This window comes from Nelumbo lutea, chromosome 3 (assembly GCF_056320005.1).
Source record: "Nelumbo lutea isolate HS-2025 chromosome 3, American lotus-T2T, whole genome shotgun sequence".
NCBI classification, from domain to species: domain Eukaryota; kingdom Viridiplantae; phylum Streptophyta; class Magnoliopsida; order Proteales; family Nelumbonaceae; genus Nelumbo; species Nelumbo lutea.
The window spans coordinates 10,685,647-10,705,025 of record NC_142686.1 but is presented as its reverse complement, the minus strand read 5'-3'; the positions used below and the strand labels follow the sequence as shown (position 1 = coordinate 10,705,025).

Below are 19,379 nucleotides of genomic sequence, written 5' to 3'. Positions count from 1 at the left end.
ATTTCTTTGTAACTGGATCAAAGCATTTGTACCCATTTTTTATTAGATGCATAACCAAGAAACACACATTTTTCAGCTTTTGGATCCAATTTTGATCGAAAAACATTTGGTATATACACATAACAGACACAACCAAACACTTTTAAAGGAAGATCCGTGGTTATTCGAGATGTGAGAAAACAATTTTTTAGATTCTGTAAAGGAGTTTCATATTTTAAAACTCGAGATGGCATTCTATTTATCAGATAACGTGCAGTTAGGACAGCATTTCCCCAGAGATATTTAGGTACATTCATAGAAAACATGATGGCTCTAGCTACCTCAAGAAGGAGCCTATTTTTTCTTTCAACAATTCCATTCTGTTGTGGTGTGTCACGACAAGTTGATTGATGGATAATACCTTTTTCGGTTAGAAATGCTCCTAAGTATTTGTTAAAGTATTCAGTCCTATTATCTGATCTTAGAATACCAATTTTGGTTTGAAATTGATTTTCAATCATTGGGAAAAATTCTTTAAATCTTTGTTCAACCTCTGATTTCCTTTCCAACAAGTAAACCCAACATACCCTTGTATGGTCATCAATAAAAGTCACAAACCATTTTTTTCTAGAAAGTGTGTTAACCTTAGATGGGCCCCAAACATCACTATGTAACAAATAAAATGGTTTTGAAGCAGAATAAGATTTTATTGGAAATAAAGCACAATGATCTTTAGCCAAATGACAAGACTCACAATGAAGTTTTGACCAATCAACTCCTTTAAACACTTTAGGAAACAAATGTTTGAGATATGGAAAACTAGGATGTCCTAATCTTCTATGCCATAATATAACTTGATCACAGACAGGGATTGAACTCGTACTACTTAAACCATGGACGTTTTTATTACCAGTAGAGGTTTCATCAAAGTAGTAGAGTCCATTTATCTCTCTAGCAGTTCCAATCGTCTTCCCCGAGTTCTGGTCCTGAAAAACATAAGTGGAAGGAAGAAAAAGAATGGAGCAGTTAGTATCTTTCGACAATCTGTTGACAGAAAGAAGATTGCAGGCAAGTTTTGGAACATGTAAAACAGATTTCAGAGTAATTTTTTCTGAAATTTTAATGTTTCCTTTGCCTGCAATAGATGAAAGACTACCATCGGCTATTCTCACTTTTTCAAAACCAGAACAAGGATAATAGGAACTAAATAGGTTAGAGCAACTTGTCATATGATCAGAGGCCCCTGAATCTATGATCCAAGGGCCGGATTTTCCTAGAATTGAGAATGCCAAAGAATTGCTACCTGTTTGTGCCATAGACCCGACAGGAGTATTAGGTGACGAATAAGATTTTAGAATTTAAGTAGATGATCTATTTGCTCTTTGCTGAATGGGGATGATTCAGCCTCGTTTGCTGTAGGTATATTCTGTCCACCAGGTTTGTTCACCCTCCAATTGGGTGGTCTCCCGTGCAGTTTGTAGCAATTCTCTCGGGTATGGCGAGGTTTCCCACAGTAGTCACAGCGTAGGTTATTCTTGTCTCCAACCCGCTGATTTTGGGCTGACTTTCAACTGACTTGGGCCTCGGAAATAATCAGGGCTGACTCTTCCACAGGTCCGGTTGTACCTACAACCTTCATTCCAAGCATCACTTGTCTCTGGCTTTCTTCTCTACGTACTTCTGCAAATATTTCACCAATTTGGGGCAGAGGGTTTCTTCCAATAATTCGGTCACGAACCTCATCGAATTCAACGTTTAAACCTGCAAGAAACTTGAAGTCTCGGCTAACATTCACCATCTTCTTATGATAATTGCAGTCATCGGGTGACTTCCACTCGTAATCGTTGAATAAGTCCAGGTCCTGCCAAATTCTCTTAAGAGAATTAAAATACTTAGTCACAGAGTTCTTACCTTGGCAAATATCTCCGAGTTGTAGAGATAATTCGTACACTTGGGATTGATTCTCCAAATCAGAGTACATCTGTGAGACATTGTCCAATAATTCCTTGGCTGTAGAATAGCAGAGATAATTTGCACCTATCTCTTCAATCATGGAGTTAACCAACCAAGTCATCACCATGGAATTTTCAGCATCCCAAACAGCATAGGCAGGATCCTTCACATTAGGCTTCTTCGTGTCTCCTGTGATATAGCCAATTTTCCCTCTCCCTCTGAGATACATGCGAACAGATTGTGATCACCGGAGAAAGTTGTCACCATTTAGTCGGATTGTAGTGATCTGAATAGAGTGATTTTCAGGCAGATTCCAGACAATTTGGGGCTCAGGCTGAGAAGGCTGAGAACTAGACGTGACTTCAGACATTTTTAGGGACAGAAATGCAGAAACAAACCCTAGGTCTTTTCTGCTCTGATACCATAAAGAAGAGACAAAAAGATATGAAGAATGGGATATCTCATTATGCTTCTGTACATCGAAATTTATAGCTCTCTCTAGGAAACAAACTAGGTAACAAATCTTCCTAATTAAAGGATACAAACTAGGTAACAAATCTCCCTAATTAAAGGATACAAACTAGGTAACAAATCTCCCTAATTAAAGGGAAGATAAAGCTGATTCCTAAAAAATTTGTACAACTCACAAATCTCTCAACTACTTAAAATAGCACAAAATCAAATATAATACATAATTACAGAAATCTTCCAACAGAGAGCAACCCAAGGAAGGAAAGTTCAGAGTAGTTATCCAATCCCCTCCATCTGTTTTATACTTGTCTGTCATTAAAGACCTCCACCAGCTAGTTCTTTCTCTAGCAAATCTCCAGATCCATTTACCCATTAGAGATTTGTTAAAAGTCTTCAGACTTCTCACCCCTAAGCCACCTCTTTCTTTCGGAGTACACACCTGTTTCCAGTTGACTAAGTGTATTTTCTTTTCCTCCTCCCAGCCCTTCCAAAGAAAATTCCTTTGGAGACTTTCTATTCTGCTCGCCACTTTGGTAGGGATAGGGGAGAGAGAGGAAGTAGGGGGGAGGTTAGATAGAGAGCTCTTCAATAAAGTGATTCTACCCCCCAAGGAAAGATATTTAGCTTTCCAGGATGCCAATTTCCTTTCCAATCTTTCCACCACCGGATCCCAAATTAGAGAGGAAGAGCATTTAGCCCCCAAGGGGAGCCTTAAATACATTGTTGGAAGATACCCAATCTAACAAGCAAGAGCTTCTACTAGCACTTCAAGATTCTCAACCTTCCCCACAAGGATTACTCTACTCTTGGCCTAGTTAACCTTTAAACATGTTACCACTTCAAACCAACTTAACACCCTAAGCATGATTTCCAATTGACCTAGATCTGCATCAATAAAACACAATGTGTCATCTGCAAACTGGAGTAACTGCAATTTTTCCCCTCCTGGAACTGATTCAAACCCTTTCCATAAGCCTTCTTCACTAACTCGGTGAACGAAGAGAGACAACACCTCCATTATACAAATGAACAGCAGAGGGAAAAGGGGGTCCCCTTGTCTAAGACCTCTAGAGCTTTTAAAGAAGTCAGCCGACTCACCATTGACTAGCACCGCAAATTTGGGGGAAGAAACACAGACTTTAATCCAGTTCCTCCATTTCTGACCAAAATTCATCTTTTCCAGTGCCAAATCCTAACATTTCCAATTAGCATGGTTGTAGGCTTTTTCCAGATCCAGCTTACAAATCAGCCCTGATTTACCTTCCCTTCTTGAGTCTATCAACTCATTTTCCACCAGGACACTGTCTAACATCTGCCTTCCCGACACAAATGCTAATTGATTCTTTGTAATCACAGAATTCAGCATTGTTTTCAATCTTTCTACAAGAACCTCGGCCAGAATTTTATAGAAGCTGTTTAATAGACTGATGGGCCTGAAGTCTTTAATGTTAGTTGCCCCTTCCACTTTAGGTATTTCTTAATATTTTTTGGTATCATCAAATAGCATGCACTTTTAAATAATTATATCTTATTTTTAAAATGATTACACAATTTCAAGACAGCCACTCCCTCCAGTTAGAAAAACTATACAGATATAAAAAAAAAAATTATTATAACATTTAGTTTAGTCTTTGTTTTTTAAACTGTAAAATAAGAGTAAACAGAGGAAGAAGAAGAATTTGTTATATTATTCCTCAATCTCGTATGTATATATACAAGTTACAAATTCTATGTTAGGAAAGAATATATTAGGAAAGAAGACTAATCAAATTCCTACAAATCTGTCCTACAATCAAGGTAAATCTTATCTCCCTAGTATTTACTTCCTATTTTAATTATACAGTCTGTAACATCTTCCTATTTTAATTATACAATCTGTAACACTCCCCCTCAAGCTGGAGCATAGATATTAATCATGCCTAGCTTGTTACAAAGATAATCAACCCTAACCCCATTAAGAGCCTTCGTGAAGATATCTCTCAGTTGTTCTCCTGTTTTCACATAACCTGTGGAAATCAAACCTTGCTGAATCTTTTCACGAGCGAAATGGCAATCAATCTCGATATGCTTAGTTCGTTCATGAAAAACAAGATTAGATGCAATGTGAAGAGCAGCTTGGTTATCACACCACAACTTGGTTGGTATTGAAGTTTTAAGACCTACTTCAGTCAGAAGCTGATATATCCACATTATTTCACACACAGACTTGGCCATAGCTCTATATTCCGATTCTACACTCGAACGTGAGACAACATTCTGCTTCTTGCTTTTCCATGAAACTAGATTCCCTCCAACAAATACACAATAGCTTGAAGTAGACCTTCGATCTTCCTTGGATCCTGCCCAGTCAGCATCTGAAAAACATTCAATTCTAGTATGACCATGATTGCCATACAAAATTCCTCGCCCAGGTGCTCCTTTTAAGTAGCACAAAATTTGTTCTACAGCTGTCCAGTGATTAACTGTTGGAGAGGACATGTACTGACTTACCACACTAACTGAATATGCAATATCTGGACGAGTTACAGTAAGATAATTCAACTTTCCAACCAATCTTCTATATCTCTCAGGATCTTCAAATAATTCACCATCTTTTGTGAGCTGCAAGTTAGGAATCAATGGAGTGCTACATGGCTTAGCTCCCAACTTTCCCGTCTCAGACAGCAAGTCAAGTACATATTTCCTTTGAGATAAGAATATTCCCTTCTTGCTTCTTGTTACCTCAACACCCAAGAAGTATTTCAACATTCCCAAATCTTTGGTATGAAACTGAGTGTGGAGAAAGGATTTAAGGGATGAAATCCCTGTAGTATCACTCCCTGTAATTACAATATCATCCACATACACAACTAACAAAATGATGCCAGCAGCAGAGTGCTTGAAGAAAACAGATCAGATTCTTCATACCAAAATTCTCGACTGCCTGACTAAACTTTCCAAACCAGGCGCGAGGACTCTGCTTCAACCCGTACAGAGACTTATGAAGATAGCAAACTTTCCCATACTCCCCCTTAGCAACAAAGCTAGGCGGTTGCTCCATATAAACTTCTTCTTGAAGATCCCCATGAAGAAAAGCATTCTTGATGTCTAACTGATGAAGGGGCCAATTATAAGTAGCTTCCATAGAAATAAACAACCTGACTGAAGTAAGTTTAGCAACAGGAGAAAAGGTATCAGAATAATCCACTCCATAAGTCTGAGTATATCCTTTAGCAACAAGACAGGCTTTCAATCGGGCAATGGACTCATCAGGATTGACTTTAACTGTAAACACCCATTTACACCCAATAGCCTTCTTATTTGTAGGTAAATTTGCCAATCATAGCATTACGCCATCCAGGGTGAGAAAGGGCTTCTTTAACATTCTTAGGAACAGAGATAGAATCAAGAGATGCAATAAAAGAACAAGAAGAGGACGACAAATGATTATAAGACACAAATGAAGATACTGGATAAGTACACTTACGCTTACCTTTACGAAGAGCAATAGGAATATCATCATTAGAGACTAGCTCTGGTGACGATGGAACAGGATTAGTTGGGACTGGATCTGCCGACAAAGGAGCTGGTGCAGGACATGGATCCGGAGGGGTTGGTCGCCGAGAATAAACCTGTACTGTAGGTGGCTTAGGCCTGGCAGGAGTAGATTCAATAGGATGTGAACCAGATGATGTGACAGTATAGATTACAAATCATCATCCTCCCCCTGACATGAATGAGGAGTAGATGGAAAGAAAGGTGTATCTTCTAGGAAATTAACATCACCTGACACAAGATATCTGTGAAGAGTAGGACAATAACATCTATACCCTTTTTGAACACGAGAATACCCAGGAAAAACACACTTCAAAGATTTTGGATCTAGTTTGGTAACCTGAGGACGAACATCCCGAACAAAGCATGTACACCCAAATACCCTAGGTTCAATAGGAAACAGTGTTTTATTTGGAAACAGAACATGATAAGGAGTCTTACCCTGAAGGACAGATGAAGACATACGGTTAATAAAAAAACATGCTGTGGAAACTGCATTAGCCCAGAAAAGTTTAGGAACCTTCATTTGAAATAACAAAGCTCTTGCAGAAAAATGAGAAAACACCTCAGAACGATTTTTCATTAAATATAACCATGTCATACGAGAGTAATCATCAACAAAAGTAACAAAATACTTAAACCCAGTTTTGGACTCAACTGGACACGGACCCCAAACATCTGAATGGATTAATTCAAAAGGAGCATTAGCTCGTTTATTGACTCTAGGACTCGAACTAAGACGATGGTGTTTAGCAAACTGACAAGATTCACAATTTAATGACGACAAATTCTGAAATTGAGGACAAATTTGCTTTAACACATGAGAGAGGGGTGGCCCAACCGACAATGTGCTTCAAAAGGGGTTACAACTCCAGAACAGGCTATGGATCTTGGAACTTGTGTATCAAGGATGTAGAGACCTCCACACTCGTGTCCCTTACCAATAATCTTCTTCGTCGTAAGATCCTGAAATAAACAATAATCAGGAAAAAATGAGACACAACAATTAAGGGTACGAGTGAGTTTGCTAACAGAAATTAAATTAAATGATAACTGAGGTAAACTAAGAACATATGACAAAGGAAGTGATGGTGTTGGACTAATTGTGCCAGACCCAATAACACAAGATGTTGACCCATTTGCTAAAGTAACATGAGAGATAGATTTATGTGATTGAAAGGTAGAAAACGGACTTGAATTACCTGTCATATGATTTGTAGCTCCAGAATCAATGACCCATTTTGAAGAGGAGGAAACAAGACATGTATTGGGTTTACCTGACTCGACGGTGGCAGTAACAGGAGTAGATTGAGGTTTCAATGATTCTTGGTACTGAGCAAATTTGGCATATTCATTTGCAAATATCATAATAGACTTCTCAGAAGTATTCGTGGTAGATGCAATATGGACTGACCGAGTTTTCTTATTCTACAACTTCCTACAATCCCGCTTCATATGTCCTGGCTTATGATAGTAATGACACACTATCTCTCCTAACTCCTGTCCACGAGTATTAGTATTCCTGTCATAGTTACTTGACCTACCACTACCACTCTTGTATTGTTGTCTCCCTGATTCAGATGTATTATTGCGGCTGACAAGGGCACTACTAGGCTGAACAGGTGGAGAACATTATGTACGAAGGACCCTACTGAAAGCATCTTGTAGAGAAGAGATCTCTGAACTGGAAAAAATCTGAGATTTAGCAATCTCAAATTCAGAAGGTAGGCCAGCTAAAAAACTCATAACAGCCATCTTTTCTCACTGAGCTTGTTGAACAGTCACATCAGTACTAAACGAAAGCAACATATTAAGTTCCTCATATGTTTTCTTGAAATCCATGAAATAGCTTGTAAGAGATCTATCACCTTTGTCTGCCCTATAAAAGACTTTGCACACATCATAAATGCGGGAAATATTCCCTTTCCAGAGTACAAGAACTCTAGATAGTTCATTAGTTCCTTAACAAATCCACAGTGAGTGACTAAACCAACCACCTCACTTTCAATGAAGTTGCGTATCTGCAAGAACAAACGGGCATCCTCCCTCAACCAAGACTTTCTCGAGTCATCATTAGGAGGGTCATCAGTCAAATGGTTATCCATAGCAATACTCAACAAATATAGTTGAACAGTTTTACTCCAATCCAGATAATTAGAGCCATTAAGCTTATGCTCAGTTATTTTTTACATCACTGGAATAACATCCGACATAACTACTAATTTTTTGTTTGCCATAATCTCAAAATTCAAATAAACAGAATATTTTGAACATCGAAAATCAATCAGAGCACACCTATTGAAAACACCGGAATGGATATGCATGTGACAAAGCACAAATATGTGTTATACAGGATGAGGCGAGCCAAAAGACAACGACCAAAAAAATTTTTCCGGCGATAGATGTGCCTCCACGTGCCGGCGCGCGTGACTATGGCAGAATCTTTAGGCGGTGTGTGAGACACACGCGCAGGGCTGCTAACTGCCGGACTTTGCAGAGACTAGATGCTCTGACTACTCCAAGGAGGTGACCTGAAACACCTAGAAATTTTCCTCTACCTACTGTTTACTTAAAACAAAAGGGCAGGTAGAGACTAGATGCTCTGATACCATGTAAAATAAGAGTAAACAGAGGAAGAAGAAGAATTTGTTATATTATTCATCAATCTCGTATGTATATATACAAGTTACAAATTCTATGTTAGGAAAGAATATATTAGGAAAGAAGACTAATCAAATTCCTACAAATCTGTCCTACAATCAAGGTAAATCATATCTCCCTGGTATTTACTTCCTATTTTAATTATACAGTCTGTAACATCTTCCTATTTTAATTATACAGTCTGTAACACAAACAAAGAAATACTTTCCAAAGAAAGATCAACTTTGATTATTCGATGTGCCCTTTGTTTGTGGCAGCTCTATACCCACACACCAACAATTGGAAAAAACTTAAAAGAACTCCTTCACTGTCTTCTTTGATTTTATGTGGCAGCTTTCTATCTATCTATATAGAGAGAGACTAGGCCGAATGGGCCCTAGTATTTGTTTTATGTTTAAGCAATGTTTATTTACTTCATGTGTTAATGGCCTATTAACTCCTTTTTTAATTTCTTTTAAGTTATTGCTTAGCTGGCCACCCACTTAAGGGTAGACATGTAATTAGCCTAATCAATTCAGATTAATAAAAGATTAGTGAAGTGAGAGAGGAAACTATCGAACTCTCTTCTCCTTCCTCTTCTTCTTCTCCATCTTCTCCTTCTATTCTGCTGTAATCTTCTTTTCTCTCTTTCTTTTCAGCTATAATCAGTATTTTCTATCAGATTTGAAGGACAGATTTACATCTTGGTATTTGTAGAGAACACTGATGTGGGCCCCACTGCAGTGGTCCCCACTATGTTCGTAGGACAGCAGTGTAGTTATTTGTTTCAGTTATAGTAGTGTCAGTTTGTTAATTCAGTTGTTATTTATTTCAGTTTTATTTACTTTATTTATTATGTAAGTACCAAGGGCAGATGTGTCCTTTCCATTATGTACTAAACATAACCTATAAATATTAAGAGAGTGGCGGCGGCAGATGAGCAAGTATCTGTCCCTCTTTTCAACAACTTTTGTTCTCTTGTTTCTCTTCTATTCTCTCTCCTTTCTCTCACTTTCTCTTCTGTTTTGCAAACCTAAAACCTTTTAGGATTCAAGACTGATTACAGTCTTGATCTTCTACTTAGTATCAGAGCCTATCTAGGGCTTCTCATGTGTGTCTAGTCCAGCCGACCACATGAGGACTAGTTAGGGCTGGAAGCTTTGAATAAGTTTTTCGGTGGCTGAATCTTGGAGATTACCAGGAGAGGTTCACAGCAATTGAAGACTTGCCGCGGCTTGCAGAGAGTTGGTAATCAGGAAGAGGCAGTGAAGGTTAGGGTTCAGGTAACCCTAGAAGACAGTAAAACGAAGTACATAAGTAAGTTTTTCTTAGTGAGTTTCAGAGACTGCAATCAGTCGAGATAGGTTGGACCTATTTAGAAAGAGGGGCAGAACTGTGTTCAAGTTTGTTCTAGGGTTTGGCTTGCCGAACTGTGTTTAAGTTTGTTTCTAGGGTTTGATTGTTGGGCCGAACCCCCTCTTCAAAGGTGATTAGTTTTTAGGGTTTCATATTGCCCTACGATAAGTCCCACTTGTGCGGACTGCTTGGAGAGTGCAGCTGAGCACTTACTTCATACCTATAGTTGAAACCTTATTTTTGCTCTCGCAGCAGTGGGCCCCACAATAGTGATTTCAGAAAATAGCATCTCAGATTGATAGGCTGCCTGGTACTGTGCATGCCGATTGATTTCAGATCAGATTTGAGTTGATTTCTTACATATACTGTGATAGGCGATTGATTTCAGATCAGATTTGGGTTGGTTTTAGATCGGATCAGATCATATTTGTGTTGGTTTCGGATCAGATTTCAGACTTACTTGTTTGACTCTGTTTTTTGGTATAATTGCTCTAACAGTTTGTAGCCACTGAATCTTGATCAAAGATGGAGTTTAAGGGTCAGGGAGAAAGTAGTTTTGGAAACCACAGTTATGGTAGTGTATCTGAAACCGGGTTTCATATTACAACTATGAGATTTGATGGGTCAAATTATTTGGAGTGGGCGCAATCAGCCATGATGGCTATTGGAGGAAGGGGGAAACTGGGTTACCTCTTGGGAAATGTGAAAGAACCTTCCAAGGAGGACCCAACATACACCAAGTGGGTTCAAGAGAACTATTTAGTTATGGCATGGTTGTGTAATTCTATGCAGTCACATATCAACCGAAATTACTTGTGGGCAAAGACAGCCAAAGAGATATGGGATGTTGTGAAAGAAACCTATTCCCAACCCCTTAATGTTGCCAGAGCCTATGAACTGAAGTGTGAGGTAAACAACCTTAAACAAGGAGAGAAGCCAGTTTCTGTCTACTTATCTACCTTGAAATCCTTGTGGCATGAGATTGACCATCTAAAGACCCTTGAGTGGGAGAGTCCCAAAGATGCACAGACTCACAGAAAGCAAGTCGAGACGAATAGGGTATTTGAGTTTCTGGCTAGCTTGAATTCAGAATATGACATTGTGCGACAACAGATATTGACAAGAGATAGTGTGACCCTTTCTCAAGCATACTCCTCGGTACATAGTGAAGAGACCAGGAGGAAAGCATGATGCAACCTCAACCCTCTTTCCCAGCCTTGACAGCTATTAAACCCAAGCCAGGGGTGACTTAGAAAGGGACCGGAAGAAGGAAGATAAACAAGATCCGGTATGTGAACATTGCAAGAAACCCAAGCACACAAAAGATACTTGTTGGAAGCTACATCCTCACTTGGTCCCAGCAAAACTAAGAAATAATAAGGGTAATGCTCATATGGCAGTGAACACTGATTCAACATCCTCATCAGGCACATCCCTGGAGACTTTAGCTACTGTTTGGGCTGCCCTCATACAGTTGGAAAAGGAAGTTGGGAGTTCAGCTCAGCCATCTCAATCACCATTAGCTCCTGCAACATCTGCATTTGCACATTCAGGTACTCGAGCCTCAGCTTACCATGCTTCAGCTCCAGGTAATACTGATCACTGCTGGGTAATAGATTCAGGTGCATCTGACCATATGACTAGCTTGCCATCTTTGTTCACTTCTTATCACTTGTCCTCTGGCCGAGATAGAGTATCCATTGCTGATGGCTCTTTTGTTCCCATTTCGGGCAAGGGGGACATCAAGCTATCGGATACTATCTCTTTATCTTCTATCTTGCATGTTCCTAAGCTTGATACTAACTCGCTTTCAGTTAGTAGTATTACCAAACACATGAACTGTTTAGTAATCTTTTTCCCTGACCGATGTGTTTTTCAGGATTTGGAGACGAGGAAGGTGATTGGAACTGGCCGTGAGACGAACAGGATCTATCTGCTTGGAGAGAGTTCTTGTCGGGAGGAGTCAATGGATAAGAAGTCTTTTGTTTCCCAGTTTCTGAGTTCGGTTATGCTTTGGCATAACCGATTGCATCATTTGTCTTTTAAGTCTTTGAAGAGTTTGTTTCCTGCTTTATTTGAGTCTGTTGAGTTATCAAAGTTGAGGTGTGAGAGTTGTGAGTTTGCCAAACATTGTAGAACCTCTTATTCTTTAAGTAATAAAAGGAGTAATTCCTCTTTTGATATTGTGCATACTGATGTTTGGGGGCTATATCATATCTCTTCTATGGGTGGGTACGGATATTTTCCATTGTTTGTTGATGACCATACCCGGTTTTCTTGGGTCTATCTTATGCGTTCTCGGGATGAGGTTCCTGCTCTGACCCAAAACTTCCAGCAGATGGTTCTCACTCAGTTTGGGACCAAAACCAAAGTCCTTAGATCTGATAATGCAAAGGAATACTTTGCTCATCCATTGACCTCCTACCTTCTTAGCCATGGAATTATTCACCAGAGCATTTGCCCTTATACACCACAGCAGAACGGCGTTGCCGAAGGGAAGAATAGGCATATCTTGGAGGTGGCAAGAAGCATTATGTTTACCTCCAATGTACCTATTCGCTTCTGGGGTGATGCTATCCTCACGGCACTTTATCTCATTAATCAAGTTCCTTCCCGGGTCCTTAATATGAGAACCCCCTTTTCCCTTCTATACCCAGACAAGGAGTTGTTCATTGTTCCCCTTAAAACCTTTGGTTGTACCTGTTTCGTTCAGCTTCTCCGGCCTCATCATTCCAAGTTTGAACCTAAGGCCTCCAAATGCATTTTCCTTGGTTATGCGCAAACTCAAAAGGGTTATTGCTGCTATGATCCGGTTTCAGGGAAACGGTTTGTCTCCATGGATGTCACCTTCTTTGAGGAGACACCCTATTATCCTAGGGTTTCTCCTCAGAGGGAGAGCAGTGAGAGTGGGGCTGTTTTGAGTTTCTTTCCTCAAGGGGAGAGCAATGAGAGTGGAAGTGGGGCTGGTAGAAGTGGGGTTGTTCCTTTACCTATTCCACTAGGTAATGAAGGTTGTAGTGGTGAGGGTGGTCAGAGGGAGCTGGAGTTAAGAGTCTATCACAGGTGATGCAGGCAGGTTGATCCTAGTCTTTAGCAGTCTCGGCCAGCTCCAGTTCCTTCTACGCCTCCAGATCCAGAGCCTACTGAGATACCTCTCACTGTTGCCACTTCCCCTGACCTTGATCTCCCTATTGCCATTCGCAAAGGGAAACGACATTGCACTACTTCTACAGCTCACAACATCTCACAGTTCTTATCCTATGATTGTCTATCACCATCTTACCGGTCCTATCTCACTTCCATTGCCGATGTCCCTATTCCAAGAACAGTGCAAGAAGCCTTATCAGTTCCAGAATGGAAAGATGCAATGCAAGTCGAAATGGATGCCCTGTTGAAGAATAATACTTGGGCACTGGTTGACCCACCAAAAGGAAAGAAACCGATGGGATGCAGATGGGTGTTCACTGTGAAGCATAATGTTGATGGCTCTATTGAAAGGTATAAAGCCCGACTGGTTGCAAAGGGGTTCACTCAGACTTATGGTATAGACTACTTGGAGACCTTTGCCCCAGTAGCCAAGATGACCACCATTCGAGTTTTGTTATCCCTTGCAGCAAATCATTCTTGGCCTCTATTTCAGATGGATGTTAAAAATGCTTTTCTGAATGGAGACTTACAAGAAGAGGTTTACATGCAGTTGCCTCCTAGATTCTATGATACAGAGACAGGTAAGAAGGTTTGCCAATTGAACAAGGCATTGTATGGTTTGAAGCAGTCACCTAGAGCCTGGTTTGATAGGTTCAGATTAGCCCTTAGAAGGTTTGGTTATGTACAGGCCCAGTCAGATCATACACTATTCATCAAGAGGGTGGAGTCCTCTCTGACACTACTAGCAGTATATGTTGACGATATTGTGGTGATAGGAAATGACAGTCATGAGATTGAATCCCTCAAACAGCTCCTTCATCAAGAGTTTGAGGTGAAAGATCTTGGTGCACTACGGTACTTTTTGGGTATTGAGGATGCTAGATCCAAGCAGGGGATTTTTATCTCTCAAAGAAAATATGTTCTAGATCTGTTGGCAGAAACTGGAAAGTTGGGTGTTAAGCCGGCCGATACACCCATCGAACAAAATCACAAGATTAGTGCAGAGGGTGGGGAGCCTCTTGAAGACAAAGTTATGTTCCAACGGTTGGTTGGAAAGCTTCTATATCTCTGCCTCACTCGGTCGGATATCAGCTATGCAGTTAGTGTTGTTAGCCAGTACATGCACTCCCCTAGAACTTCTCATCTTCTTGCGGCAGAGAATATTAGCATACTTGAAGAGATGCCCGGGTAGAGGTATATTGCTCAAGAACAATAATCACATGAGGGTGGAAGTCTATACAGAAGGTCTACCTCTGGATATTGTGCCCTGGTGGGAGGTAACATTGTCTCTTGGAGGAGTAAGAAGCAGAGTGTTGTTTCCCGCTCCAGTGCTGAAGCAGAATACAGGTCAATGGCTAATGGAGTGGCTGAAATCTTATGGCTGAGGTCACTACTTGAAGAGTTGGGTATTGACTATGAAAAGCCCTTAATGTTGTATTGTGATAATCAGACAGCTATTAATATAGCCTACAACCCAGTGCAGCATGACAGAACTAAACATATCAAAGTTGATCGACATTTTGTGCGAGAAAGGGTCAAATCACAAGAAGTGTGTCTTCCGTATATCACATCTAATATGCAGCTTGCGGATATCCTCACCAAGGCTATACCACGGAAGAAGTTAGAGACAGACCTATCCAAGTTGGGCATGATAGATATCAACTCCAACTTGAACGGGAGTGTAGAGAACACTAATGTGGGCCCCACTGCAGTGGTCTCCACTGTGTTCGTAGGACAGCAGTGTAGTTATTTGTTTCAGTTATAGTAGTGTCAGTTTGTTAATTCAGTTATTATTTATTTCAGTTTTATTTACTTTATTTATTATGTAAGTACCAAGGGCAGATGTGTCCTTTCCATTATGTATTAAACATAACCTATAAATATTAAGAGAGTGGCGGCGGTAGATGAGCAAGTATCTGTCCCTCTTTTCAACAACTTGTGCTCTCTTGTTTCTCTTCTACTCTCTCTCCTTTCTCTCACTTTCTCTTTTGTTTTGCAAACCTAAAACCTTTTAGGATTCAAGACTGATTACAGTCTTGATCTTCTACTGTATCAAAGCAGTTCTTCCTCGTTTTTGTTTTTTGTTTTTTTTTTCCAATCCCTTCGATTAGAAGAGTGTATGGAGAGATAAGTTCCTGATCAATCAGAGCATTGTTTGCCTAGTTGGTAGAGAGTTTGGAGAGTTAGAATCTGGCCGAAGATTGCTAAGAAGTGAAGCTGTTTTTTTCTACCCAAAACCCTAGCCGACTAGAGAGTTTTCAAGTTACAAGTTAAAGAGAATGATTGGGTGTGGAGCTCAGGGCTTGAGAGGTTTGTTTTGACCCCCAAAAGTGTGCGGTTGAGATTTGAAGAAGGTTGGGAAGCTCTGGTAGGAGCAGCTACCTCTTCTCTCTTTCTCCTCGACAACCGGGTGTAGTGAAACACTAGTTTTTGAATCCCCTAGTATTGGACTAACCTCGGTTAGGTCTATAAAGACTAAAAAACTAGTTTTTTTTTTTTCGTTGATCAATGGAGCAATCTGGATGTGAAATGAAGCAGATGTCGTTATTCGGGGTTGGCTGGTAGATTCCATGGTTTCAAATTCGGGGTTGGTTGGTAGATTCCATGGTTTTCTATATTTCGGAAATGTTAACCAAACCGGTCCAAATAACCAAAAAAAAAAGACAGTTTTTCCTATTATGTTAATAGGATGTCGACTAATGTACATTAGCAATATAATATATCAGTATATTCTATTAACATAATACAATATATTAATATAAATTATTCCATCAATAATTTCTATTTAATATTTCAAATAAAATATTTATAAAAAGAATTAACAAAAATAAAAACAAAAGAATAAATTAAATACTTTATAATATAAAACATAAAATATTTATTAAAATCAGAAAATGTTTATTAAATTTTATAATAAATAATATTCTAAACTTAATATAAAAAATGAGAATAAATTTATTAAATTTTATACTAAATTGTAATTTATTATAAATTTAGTATTAAAAATCATAATAAATTCATTAAGTTTTATAAGAAATCAGAATTTATCATAATCTTGATACTACAAAAAAGAAGAATCAGTTTATTAAATTTATAATAAAACATAATGTATTATAACTTTAATATTAAAAAAATCAGAATAAAAATATCAGATAACCTTGTAAAAACATCAAAATGCATAATAAATCAGTAAATTGTCATTTACTAATTTGTTATTGATCTTAGTTTCTTAGCTTTATATAATGGCTGGGAATAAGATTATAGTCTAGAAATATGTATTAATGCTTCTTTTATCATTTTACAAAATATCATTGCATATTTCCACATATTTCATAATATTTCCACAATGTCTCGAATTTTTACAATATTTCCCCTCGACATTTCTGACATTTCCAACATATGTCCTATATTTTGGCAAGTGACATTTCCATCGACATCGACATTTTAAACCTTGGTAGATTCCTTTTTGATTGGAGTGACCACAATTAAACTAGATGGAACCAGTTATCTAGCTTGGGCACAGTCTATGCAAATTTATGTTTGTAGTAGAGAAATGGATGCAGGAGAACTACACAATGATTGGATGGTTAGTCAATTCTATGCAGCCCCATATAAATCAACATTACCTCTGGATGACTTCAGCTAAGGAGATGTGGGACGGTGTTACAAAAACATATTCATAGAAGCTAAATGTTGCAAGAGTCTACAAGTTGAAGAGTGATGTGAACAATCTGAGACAGGGGAGACGAGTGTAGTAGTTTATTACTCCATGTTGAAGTCGTTATGGCAGGAAATTGATGTTATGGAGATAGTTATATGGGAGAGCACTAAGGATGCAAAAACATTTAGAAAACTGGTGGAACAAAACAGGGTGTTTGAGTTTCTTACAGGACTCAACCCTGAGTTCAACATTACTAGACAAAACATCCTGCCTAAAGATGAGGTCACTCTTGCTCAAGCATATGCTATGGTAAGTAGTGAAGAGAGTATGCGACAAGTACAATTACAAGGACCACCTATAGGGCACTTTGCACATACTGGAATAAAGTCGAAAGAAGTGATATGTGAGTACTACAAGAAACCAAAGCATACTAAGGACACTTGTTGGAAACTTCATCCAGACCTTCTTCCGGATAGGTTTCAAAACAACAACTTTAAGAAGAATGGTCAGAGTGGGAAGCCTAAGAATGCTAATGTTGCCACAGTGGTTGAGGGTGGAAATAGAGAAAGTGAAGAAAAATCAGCTATGGAGCAGTTGGCAGCAATAAAGGCAGAACTTGAAAAGTATGGGAGGTTACATAATTACTCGGAGACCACTATTTCAGCATCCAACCCTTCAGTCAACACCTCATCATCTGCATTTGCTCACTCAGGTACTCATGCAGAAGGTTAACTTTAACCCTTGGAAAAGAGCTACCAACTTTCCCTTGGGGAATTTCCATTGCACACAAGACCCAAGAAGCCACGAAGAATTATGCCTACATGGTCTTTAAATGCACAAGCAATACTAGATGGTCCAGAATTGTCAAAAGCAGAACCGTCAAAATTGTGATCACTCCTATTTTGAGAGAAGTCTAAGCCAGCGCCATCATTCACTAGTGTGCAATCACTTGTTAAACTCTTTGAATAGAATAAATGCAGACACTTACTAGTATGCATGCAGTACACTCTGGAAGTGTTAATTCTATAAGGTCAACACTTAAAGTATCCAATGTTGTATTGAGTACATGGTATATCCACGTATTATAGATCTTAAAACCAAGGCAAGGAATATTAATCCAATCTAACTAGGTCCTGAAAAGATAAGAAATATTGGATCAGAATCATGGAAAAGGCAGCCAATTTCCAATAGGCTTGGTCTCCAATAAAAGCAACCATCAAAACTTTCTTTTTAGCAGTTCTTGCTCAACCAAGATGGAGCGATGATGATAGATATAACAATCCTTTACTAAACCTCAAAACTACATGAGGATTAAATCCCTTAAACTCTTAAGAGGGTCAACCAAATAGGATATCATCAATTCCAGCCAATTGATAATAGGAGTAACATTACAGGGTCCAATGTTTCCCACAAAAATGGACATATAAGTGACTATAAAAAATAGGACATAAAATACACCAATGAGGGCAGTTGCAAAAAAAAAAATGGCAGTTAACATTAAATAATGTGTTATCCAAATTTTGATTAAAATATAAGAGTTAACCAAAATAATTCTTCAAATGGAAATGTAAACTCCTCTCATCTATTCTTCCTCTTTTGAAGCTTTTCAACTTCCCCTTCTCATTAACTCGACTTAACTCCTTTTTATAAGTCTTGTTTCCAAAACTGCCCCTGCCCATCCTTTCTGTGTCTTTCCCGTCCCTGACTTGTCCCTGAACTCGACTTAAACCATTTTTACAAGTCTTTTTTTCAAAACTGCCCCTACCCAGACTTTTTTGTGTCTTTCCTGTCCCTGACTTGTCCCCGATCTCACGCTTCACGTCTTCAGCTTCGTCATCTTCCTTCCGCCCCTCCCTTCCTTGCTCTGTCCCTTCATCTACCTCACCTCCCTGCCGACCAACTCTGCCACTGGAAGCCTTTCTTCTTTCGTTTCTTCTAGTCGCCAAATCTTGGCCCTTCTTCGTAAGTTCCTCTCCCGATCTCTCCCCTATCTCTCCCTGCTACTGCAATTCTAAGTTGAAACTTTTCTTCCATGTAGAACAGGTCCTGCAGCGTCGGAATCTTCATCGCATTGTCAGTTTCAATCAGGATTCTGGCGAACTGTAACTGCTCCCAGCAGCGGTTCCTATCATCAGAACTTCTGAATTTGCCTACTGCATTTCCTATAGCTTTGAACGTCTATGTACTCCATGTGTGCAGCGGCACTCCGTAAACATCAATCAATCTAAGTTTGTATCGTCCGTAAGCTTCACCATCTCTGGACTCTGGCGTCCATTTCTCCAACCAAACCGAGTTTGCTCCGCCCCTCTCACAATAAAGAACTTCCGCATCCCTTCTTGTAAAATTGAACAAAAACTGCCCTGCTCCTAGCCTTCTTACTTCTTCGAAACCCACACCATACCATTTTGACCAAGCCCAATCTTCACTTCTCTTATATCCGGATCCGCCTCTATAAACCTTCCCACCAAGCACTGCTGCATAAACTCCAACCTCTCCTTTAACTTCCCATCGTTCCTCACCACGACTCCTCTATCTGCCATTCCTCTTCTTCCTACTTCAGCAGCTCCCATATCTGTATGGTTCCTCACAACCCCAACACCTGCATAGTTCTACGCTACCATTATAGCCTTGACTACCT

General features: G+C 39.3%; 1 protein-coding gene and 1 long non-coding RNA gene across 6 annotated transcripts in view; one reads left to right on the top strand and one right to left on the bottom strand.

The window, feature by feature from the left end:
• The window catches only part of LOC148862879 (AP-1 complex subunit gamma-2-like), an 87,389-nt gene that overhangs the window by 12,209 nt on the left and 55,801 nt on the right, over nt 1–19,379 (bottom strand). The gene's annotated exons all lie outside the window — the stretch shown is intronic.
• On the top strand, nt 18,518–19,104 carry LOC148862880 (uncharacterized). The gene is made up of 2 exons (XR_016108967.1): nt 18,518–18,703; nt 18,785–19,104. It is a non-coding gene; the product is annotated as an uncharacterized LOC148862880 (long non-coding RNA).